This window comes from Trichomycterus rosablanca, chromosome 14, assembly GCF_030014385.1.
Source record: "Trichomycterus rosablanca isolate fTriRos1 chromosome 14, fTriRos1.hap1, whole genome shotgun sequence".
Lineage (NCBI taxonomy): Eukaryota > Metazoa > Chordata > Actinopteri > Siluriformes > Trichomycteridae > Trichomycterus > Trichomycterus rosablanca.
Window position 1 is genome coordinate 28,238,530 of NC_086001.1, and position 10,895 is coordinate 28,249,424.

The 10,895-nt window shown below is 39.5% G+C and overlaps 1 protein-coding gene across 1 annotated transcript in view; it reads right to left on the bottom strand.

The window, feature by feature from the left end:
- LOC134326272 (zinc finger protein 658B-like) overlaps positions 1-10,895 on the bottom strand; it is a gene marked incomplete at its 5' end in the record, with an annotated part of 279,656 nt that overhangs the window by 160,382 nt on the left and 108,379 nt on the right. The window lies entirely within an intron of this gene.

Below are 10,895 nucleotides of genomic sequence, written 5' to 3' on the forward strand. Positions count from 1 at the left end.
GGGGCAGTAAGAAAATTGGTGGAGGGTTGGGGCAATGCCCACCCCAGCGCCCCCATAGCCCCCCCATAGCGTCCCCATAGCGCCGGCCCTGCTTGTGTTACTTTAGTTTCGCCCTAAGCCGGATTCGAACCTAGGGCCATACCTGTCAAGTCTCCCGTTTTGGCCGGGAAACTACCGTATTTTACCCCTCTTTCCCGCCGTCTTCCCGTATTAGTATTTTCCCGTAAATTTCCCGTATTATTTTATTGTGGTATCTTCAATCATCACATCCAAATATAATATATTTAAGTGTCTTTATTATTAACCAACAAATCTCAGATAAGCATTAAAGTCACGTGCAAACTCTCAGAACGGTAACTTTCTTCTGACCCTCCTTTAACCGCACCACAACAATAACAAAAGGTAACAGTGCCTCCCACAGGTTCAGCTCCCCATTACAGGTAAGTATTTTTATGTTTCCTTTACACAATACTACAATTATAATTTAAAAAACATTCCTGTGCCTCTCCAAACTGAAATGTCACTAACCTCGCGAGAACTGCCACCCAGGCTCCTGCAAGTGGCAGTTCTCACGACGTCAGTGCGGACAGCGGGAACAAACCTGGAACAGGGAGAGATGGATGGATGCAAGGAGAGAGAGGGCATTCCTGCCAAAAAAGTAAAGACTGCATGTAAATATCTAAATGGGACATCAAATTTACCTTTCTAAAGAGGAGCAGGATGGGGCAGAGTTCTGCATTCTGTAAGGTTTGTAACTGTGTTTTCATTTAGGCTGTATTATAAGAATGACATATGTAGGAATGTCCACAGCATTTCAGTGTCAACAAAGGTAGGCCTATCAGATTCTGATAATCTAATTGTAGTTTGTAAGTGGTTCACAGGTGGTTATTTTAGATTTCTTGTAAACCTGTCTTAAAATGTAAGGGATACTGAACCTCGGTTGGGCTGGTGGGACGGCTCGAAGCGCGCGGCAGAAAATTTCCCTTATTTTTAAATCCAAAACTTGACAGGTATGCCTAGGGCAGAAGAAGGGTTTAAAATTACCATGGGGGCTGTGATACTCCTTAAGCAGTACAGTACTAAAGTAGCCTGTAAGCATTTGCATTTTAATAATAATATAACTATTATGTTCTTTTGCTTACAAGAAAATATGCTGCATTACTAATCTATACCACTACTGAACTGTCTAATCTGCAGCGTTTCTCTCCCATTGATAAAAATACGGAACAAAGCGCGTCCCGTATCAGTTCAATACAGAACGCGACATTTAGTTTCTAAATACGGAACGATTCCGTATTTTACGGGACGGTTGGCAACCCTACCACCGGGCTCTGCGCATTCCAGTGTTGCCAGGTTGGGCGGTTATCCGCCAAACAATTTAATAGCAGTTAAATAACACTTCTATTTAAAAGAAAATATTCCGTTTTAAAAAGCTCCAGCCATGAAGAAGGTTATTAAAAGTAAAGTCAATTTTCAATGCTCATTTGGCTTAATAGTGTTGGTCAGTCTGTATCATATTGTTAAAAGAAAATTAAAATGTGTTTTCCATGCATTCACACTAGCATGTTCTGGGGTTCAACTGAGTGTCATCATTACACACAAGTTAGCAGCCAAATGATAAAGTATTGCAAAGGAATATCTTTGAAATTCTTTCTCATAATGTTAAGGTTATAGGCTATATTTTGTTTTTTTGTTTTTTTACTATTACTTGTCAGTGAAAATAGAAAGAGAAAAAAAAGCTTATTATTAGTATGCAGGTGATGTAATTCTACATGGCACTCACTGCCTGTATAGGTAAATAAATGAGTGACCACATAAAAAAAAGTATCAGTTTCTGTGAGACCCCTGTGTGAGCAATGGTCTCAGTCTGGCCACCCCTATGGAAATCGTCTGACTTCGCCATTACATTATGTTACATTATTTTTACTGGAAAGACAAAATAAAGAAAAGTGTGTGTAATTCTTACATACTTCCTACATTTTTTTTTTACAATGTGTTAACTTATATTAATTCTAAATAAAACCTGAACATTATATTTTTTTTGCAATAGTGTTTTCTCGAAATAAATAAAATATTTTTCAGTGTTTTGTTATATCGCAAAAAATATAGTTAGCGCAAAAATAACCTGAAATATCATGATATTATTTTAGGGCCATATCGCCCACCCCTAACACACACACATACACAATACACACACATGCTTCCACATTCATATGTTTTTACTGTATGTGTTATCAGGGCTCTCAAGTTTTCAAGTTTGCTTGGAGTGAGATATTTTTTTGGGGGGGAGCAGGGGGTTGGAGTTTTCACAGGTTGTTTCGGGGGGGGGGGTGCATTGACAAAATATGACATAGAACGACAAAGACTTGTAATTCTACCAAACACAATGGTATAAATCTTTAACAAACCCAACACAGGAACTCTGATCAATTACTTGAAATATACATGACTGATAATACACATCTACAAATGAACACAGAAAGGACAGAAGACAAAGAACATGAATAAATAACCTGAACAAAACTAGGTACCTATCTTGCCATGAGAGTGACCAATGGGTAAACATGGCGTTAAACAACAAACAAACAAACAAACAAATGAACAGCAGCTGTTTGTGTTTATGAGTGATGTGTGTTGTGTTTGTGACAGATTTTGATGCCTTGATGACCGATATTGGGGGCTCCCATTTAAAGCAATGTGGTTCAATGTCAGCCATTTTCACAGTCATGATGGATGACCGAGTTCCATCCAGAGCCAACGCGTTCCTGGTTTTTGTTTTATTAAGCCCCACCATGGAAAAAACCCTCTCTGCATCTGCATTTGAGTGAGGCAGAACTAATACCAATTTGGCTATTGTAGACAGCCTTGGAAATCTGCTCATACCAGTCACCTTTGAAAAAAACGAACCAAGGAAGCCTAATTACACTCCTACATATTTTTGCAGTTATTATGTTGCTCATGTCAATGCTGAATATTTCTTACCCTATTCTTCAGTGCGGTTATATTCCCCCAGAAAGCCTCAATGTCAAACATGGCTGGGTCTTCGGGCATAGGGATGTCCATTAACTGGTAGTCCAGGAACTCCTCACTCAGCTGATCATGCTCTTGGGGTCCATGGTATGGAAGCAGTTCAGGAAACCTAAAGAACACAATGTGTACTGAACTAGGAGAAACAAAGGGGTTTGTTTTTTTCAAATGTGATCAAACTTCACAATCTATTCAAAATGTTAAACCCTTACCTTTCCACAAAGTATGCAGCATCATTCACTTCACACTCAGTCCTCTGCTGGACATCAACAAACCTGGCATGTTTCAGCACGGTCTCTTTCAGGGGTAGTTTCGCAATAGCATACTCAACTGCCCCTATTAGAAATGCCAGCGCTGCCTGATAGAACCTCTCCACTTCCTGTGGCGTGATATCTCCTGCATCAAGGAGCCTGTTGAGCGTTGCTCGAGTTGTAAACCCAATATTCTGCTTTTGTCCTACCAGAGACATAAATCAAAGACTTAAACCTCAGGAAGGTACGTTCACAATAATAGTCATGGACAACTCCCACATTTTCCATTTTTCATACTCCTCTTAAAGTATATACAATATCCCTTCACATCAGTGACATCCTCAATGTCATAACTGAATGAGCCATTTGTGGTCAGTGGGTGGAGAGTTTATGTATTTGCTTATGGAAAACTTGGGGAACATTACCTGGCAGTTGGTTGGATGGATCCTTGTAGTGGATCTCATCCACCGCTCGGCTCTGCAGTGCTTCAACTTTCAAAAACCTTCCGCACAACTTGCGAATGAACTTGGTCATCTACAAAGTTGCATTTCAGTAAAGATTTTGAATTAAATTTGCACAAAATAGTTTCAGCAAATGAAAAATGACCAGTGGCTATTACTGGCAGAAACACAGCTTAACCCTCCTGTTTTACCTCTTCATAGAGAAGGCAGCTTGAGGATTTCTCTCTCTGAAGGAGGAGATTTAGTGAGGAGAAGGCTGGCAACGTTGCATGATAGAAAAGCAGGTAGACCTCTGTCAGTGGGTTACAGAATGCATCCACCAGTCTTCTGAACCTTGGTTGTTTTTCATCTAAAAATTAAAAAGCACACATTGTACATAGTATACATTTACATAGCAATCTCCTGAAGAACCTTGCATTCATGTCAGTGAAATATGCAACCTACTTGACGACTTGAAATAGCTGGTGAGTGGCTCGTATTGCTGTAGAATGCGTGTCAAACACCGCTCCAGGCTCAGCCAACGAATGGAAATATGCTGAAGTATCTCCATATAGTCGTATTCGTGCAACTCACAGAATTCTGTGATGAGAATGTAACATTAAGTTTCAGTCTACTGAAAATCTTCTGCATGCCATTCACACTGTACTGCTGCTGATTAAATCACAAACCTGTTAAGTAACCTTTACGGTTCGTACTGCCTCTAAACCAGTGCCCAACATCCACTGCAAGATCTTCGGGGTCAAATCCAGTCACCTACAATACATTATGTTTCATAATCACAGCATTTTGATCACAGATTCATTACACTACAGCATAACAAGCTATTTAAATCTTACATTAGGTTTAACATATAGGTTATTGAAAGGATACAAACTTACTTCCAAAAACCTCTGCCCAGCATGTTTCACAGTATTATGAAGAATATGGCATGGACACCCATGGATGTACACATGGGAATTCTCTGTGAGTATCCCTGAGGAAATGGAGTTTCTTGCCCCTGTATTGACAGGGGCATTGTCGATAGAGAGAGAAACACAATTACCCCACGGTATCGAGTGTTTCTGGACGATGTCGTTCATTTTCTGGAAAATGACTTCGGCCGTGCCGCAGCGTTGCCCACTTGTTGTGCACATGTCCAGAAATCTGTGAACAACAGCCTTGCCGTCAAACACTCTGACCGTGAGGGGGTTCATTTTCTCTCGTCCTGTGATGACAAGGTGCAAGCATTACATTACAAGCATTACATACACCCCACACTGAAATGTTGTGTAAAGAAAATGAGAAAGTGTCAACTGGCTGTCAAAATAACACCTGTATCATTTGATCCATCTATTATTAGAGTGAAGGGATTGGTCTTCATCTTGGTGACCAGCTCCTCCCTAAAATGTTGTGCTACAGCTTCATTTATTATGCACATTGTTTTTGTGCTGGCACATTTGTAATGCTGTGCTGTGACAGAGTCCTTGAAACAATCCCTGAACAATGGACTGAAATGTTCCGCGATGGCAAATGGCACATTGTGCTGCACCATAGCCACAGCCACTTTAACTTCAGCTCTTCTTGTCTGTAACAGAAAACGATGATAACCATGTTATCAGCAGAGGGGACATTTAAGTCAAATTTATTTGTATAGCTAATTTCATATAATAAACACAGACTCAATGTACTTTAAAAGTGTGATATCAGCTACCCTGTAATTTTTCATAATCATTGTGACAATTACAAAAACAAATTTTTATAAATGGAGGGCAGAAATAATGAAAAACAAGATTTCATGTGTTAGCTGCATGTGCTCCTATACCTTGGCCTCTTGTGTAGTCATGCCACCAACAGCAACTGTGGGATAAAACTGAGCAATCCCGCTTGTGGACTGCAGTGCCTGCTCTTTAGACTGGTGTCCTTTGCTCCTAATATGTCGCTGCACATCTGCTACACCTTGATGGGCACATGAGTTTTCCTGTCTGCAGATTGAGCACCAATAGTAGGAGCTGGTGGTGCCTACACTAATGAATGGCCATTTTGCTGTCCACTCACTTCTAAAAGTGCTCCTATAGGTGGCAGCTCCAGTTAAGGCTGTTTTTTTCACTGTTATTTCTCTGACCTCCACACTCACTTCTTCGGTCATCTCCACTGTCACTATCTCCCCTAATGTCTCCCTTGCTGTCTCAATCACTGCCTCTTCCACTGGTAGGCCTACCTCATCTGACCTGGAAACCTTTTTTGATGGCTGAGCCACCCAAAACGAAATAATACTCTTTTGTTTCTTCCCTGACATCTTGAAATCTGAATAAACGACACAAACGGTAAAAAACAGGCAAACGTTCCTCTCTTCATCCTCTTTAGGCCTACTATTCAAATGAACACTTTAACTGGCAGGTATAGGCCTTATACAAAGAGTTGAAAAACTATAGTAACTATAGTAACTAATGAAAGATTAAAATAAATGAAGATATTACCTGATGATCCTAACGGTTCTCTTCCACCTCCAGCTCGTCTACAATTATGTGCATGCATTCAGAGCATAGGTTACGCCACTATTTCAGACCTCCCCCAGCAACAAGAAATTCTATTTTCTGATTGACTGAGAAATTCTATTTTCTGATTGGCCGATAGGTCGCTAATTCAAGACAGCTGTATGAGTGCAGAGTAGTCTGCCTTTAGGCTTGTTCGAGATGAACTGCGCCTCGCCTTGGTGGTCAGCGAGAGCTGCCGGTTGCAGTTGGGGGAGGAGGTTAAAAGAAAGCCGTCAAGTCGGACAGTCGCCACCTGCAACAAACGTGAGCTACAGCGGATCTCGCGGCCTTTGCGTTCTGCGTGGCTGATGAAGTGAATGCAGTAGAAATCGCTCTGCTTTTGCGTGAAATCGAACTAAACATTCTTGATCATTGAGCAGGTTAAACCCAGTGTTTGTTTTCCAAATCCATAGTGGTGAATATAGATGACCATAAAGTGTCAAACTAAGTTTCTGTAAAATCTGTAAATAAATATAGTTTTACTCATCATTCATTTATCTTGTAGATTGTTGAAAAAGAAAAGTTCTAACAAACATGTTATCAAACACATATTTATGTTATTGAATAGATTTAAATATTTGTCTACAACAATTTAAATGAATAGACCTAAACTAAGTAGCCTATTTTTCAAGACTGTCTATTGAAACATTTCACATGAAAACGTGAATACATAATTCCAAATATACGGTTTGTTCAAGGTAGAATTAGTGAATATGATAAACAATGTACGTAAAAGTGTTCTAGAAATAATTAGATGGAAATTATAAAGTGCACTCAATCAGACCTTAATCATCATGGTTGTGTATATGGTAAATAGACTGCAATTATATTGTGTCAAAGTGGCTTAAAGTCCAAACTGTCTAATTATATTGTCTACGTAAGGACTTAATCACATTTACCCTTCTTTAGGCTTGTTCCAAAAATACAACATTTTGTAGAGGATGTGGTCCCCCTCTATAGTCTCTCAGAATTTAGAGGTCATTTCAGACTCTCCAAAGGACAAGTGGAGGTACGATATGATAACCTTCTTTTCTCTCACTTACTATGTAGGATCTTATAAGCACCATTGGCCCCATCTATATGAATCCACAGCAGACAAAATTGCCACTGACAAAGAGTGTCCTAGCCTGTCTATGGACACTGTCGAACCAGGAGTCATATAGGGGTATTTCAGACAGATTCAATATCACAAAATCCACTCTTGCCAAACATCTCCATGAGTTTTGTACTCACATGGCACACCACATTTCCTGGCCTTTAGGAAAAACCCTGCACAATTCTTTGTTAGGCTTTCAAGCAGCTGGATTTCCAAACACTATCTGTGCAGTAGATGGATGCCACATTCATATTCAGAAGCCACACTGTGAAAAACCCCTGGCATATTTTAACAGGAAACAGTTATATTCTATCATTCTCACTGGATTTTGTGACAGTCACCGGCGGTTCACCCACATCAGCGTGGGTCATCCTGGTAGCTGGCATGATGCCAGAGCCTTTCGCCTCACAAAGGTTGCTTGTCTTTTAGAAGAAGATCCCCTGTCTGTCCCTGGTCCCACAAGGGATGTATATAATTGGGGATTCAGCCTACCCTCTATTGCCCCAACTGATGAGGCCTTACAGAGACAATGGTCACTTGACAGCTAGGCAGAAGCGCTTTAATAGAAAACTAAACACTGGCCGTGTGGTCATTGAGCATGCCTTCGGCAAAGTTTAGAAGACTCCGATGCCTGCACTTGAGAAATGTCCAATCCATCAGCTCAGCGGTGTCAGCTTGTTGCATTCTACACAGTGTTTGCTTGGAGCCAGTAGACCATGGTGATGATGTGCAGGATGAAGAGGATGATGAACAGCATTCACTACAACCTCACAACCAAGATGTAATTCATTATAGAGACATAATAAAAAAATGTTTTGTGTCATCTTTAACTTCATGCCTTTTGGAGATAATTTTATCTTCAACTTGCTTAACTGTTTACAGTAACAGTAATTTTAACCGGGGTGCCCAAATGTTCGCATGCCACTGTATTTTATAGATGCATTGTTAAACAGTAAACTTCAGTATGCTCACCGATGTGCCCAGTATGAGTCACTAATGAATAATGTGGTTAATAAGTACATTGTACAATTGTGCTTCTTCGAGCACTGACACATCAGTTATTTAGGCATTGATGATGAATAGTGGCTGTGGTTTATTGAAGATCAATCTCTTAACACAATCATCTTCTGAACAAGATTGTTTACCTTCTGGCCTTGGTTCTTGTAAAGAAACATGACACCATGTTCATCCACACATTTTTATTTATGTAGCATATTTTAAAATGTTTACAAAGTTTACAAGGAAGAATGAAAAATAAATCAAAGTGTAATAGTGATAGAGTGTTATTAAAAACAGTTAAGATATAAAATATTACAGCAATTCAGATTGCTTTATATTAATAAAATTGAAAGACAAGAACCATCAGAAGTTCTAGAAAAACATCAAGATAAAAAGATATGTTACATTAAAGAAATATCAGGTAGCTTACTTGAGTCTTTTCATGATATGGAATGATAATTATAAAATATGTTGCAATTTGTACGAAAATAAACTGTCATGCTACTAGAAAGCATGATAGTATTTCGCAAATATCAGGTCTTTTTTTATTTTATTTTTTTATTATTTTTATTATTTTAAACAACATAACATACAGAACAATAAAAAAAGAATACAAATTCTCGTGGAGGATGTCATACCTATAAATTACAATCTAGGGGGTGCAAAATAATAATAATAAAAAAGAAAATAAGATAAAAAAAAAACAGAGGAACAAGCCATACAATAATACAATGAGAAACTTAAAACAGTAAAATATCAGGTCTTTAAGACAAATAAACAGATTTAGAATGAAACGAAACAACCGCCAGAGGATTCAGCGGAGCTTCTAGCCAATGAGGATTAAGCTCTGTCGTCATCAAGCCGTCTCTCAGGTAGCGCAGCCCGTGGAGAGCAACTGCAGTGACCGGTTCCGCCGCCTGCAGCCGCCGCGCTCTCGCAAGATTATAACGAGTCTGTCATCATGACGCGCCGGTGGCGCCGACGCAAGTCGGACAAAAAAAACTAACCGGCATGCACCGTACCGAGCCAGGCGGCGATCGGTCTGCGCAGCGCCGGGTTAAGTCGAACAAGCCTATAGTCTCCAGTGACTGTTTCCCAACTGCCTTCTTAAATGCTCTCAGCTCAGACCAGGTACAGCTGTGTCTAATTACCTGGAGACCAATCACAAAAGGGGTGTGGCACCTAAACACTGAACATGCTCTGGGAGTACAGAGGTACAGAATCAGTGACATAGACAAGTTATAATAATAATGATTAAATTCACTAAAGCTGATCGCATAGAGTTAATTACACATGTTGATCTGCATGTTAGTAGGAATAAAGGGCCGGTTAGCTCAGTTGGTGAGAGCGTGGTGCTAATAACGCCAAGGTCGTGAGTTTGATCCCCGTACCCTCTTTAATGATTAAAGGTAGCATGGTTGAGAGAGAGTCAGGTGAGCCTGTGCTGCGTATCAGGACTTTCTAACCTGAGTAATTTAATCACTGAAAGTAAGAATACCACCCTGTTCTTCTGCCAGCTTTAATTCTGGCTTCATTTTACCTAATGAACGTGTCATGATCTTTATAAATGCTTACAATCAATTTTGTCAATAGCAAAGATAAATAAATAAATAAAAAGAGAGCTGCTGTGTAATTTAGTGAATTCTTGTACTGCACATGGCAGAAGACTAAAATAAATTGAGATAGTGTAGAATAAAAGTATTAGGAAAGTATGAGGTTACAGCATCAGCTTTTATTTATTCTTAAAAGAAAAATACATGAACCTCAGTCATCTCACACGAAGATCTGTTCTGCTCAACAACAGTAAAGCTCTCCATCGTTTCTGTGTGGCAGCTCCATAACTGAAGGGCGGTCAGTGTAGAATCTGGTATGTGGGTATATGCCCTGCTCTTGGACGTCAGCCGGTTAGCTCAGTTGGTTAGAGTGTGGTGCTAATAATGCCAAGGTCGCGGGTTCGATCCCTGTACTGGCCACACCCACTTTTGGACTTAATCTAACAAACAAGCTGCTACAGAAACTGCTTAGTTAAAGCAAATTAAGACACATTTAAAATGTTCACCTTTTATTACAGGTTTAAAGTTGCATAAAACAAATGTTTATTTGAATTATCTCACAAGTCACTTCTCAGTTTTAAAGGTCAAAGGCAGCAGCATCTTTTAGATCAGAACAGCTATTAACATTAAATATCACTAAAGAGGAAATCCTGAAGACAGCAATGTAAACCTTTCATTTAAATACAAGCTGCAGTAAAGTTACATAGTTGATCCATGGTAAAAAAGAATCTCACAGCTCAGCACAATGGTTAAACTGCACAACCCAAAAAGTTAAAATAACCCATCATGTGTTCTGTCCAATAGTTACACAGTGCTGGGTTGCCAAATAACACTCTTTCACCTGCATTCGGCCTTTTCTTTCCTGAATACCAAAAACAGTCGCCATTGCAGGTCTACAACACGTTACAAAAACACTTGGGACAGAAGAGCCATAAACACTCTCTAATTTTATATATTATACAAATAAAATAATTGTAATAATAATATTGTCACAA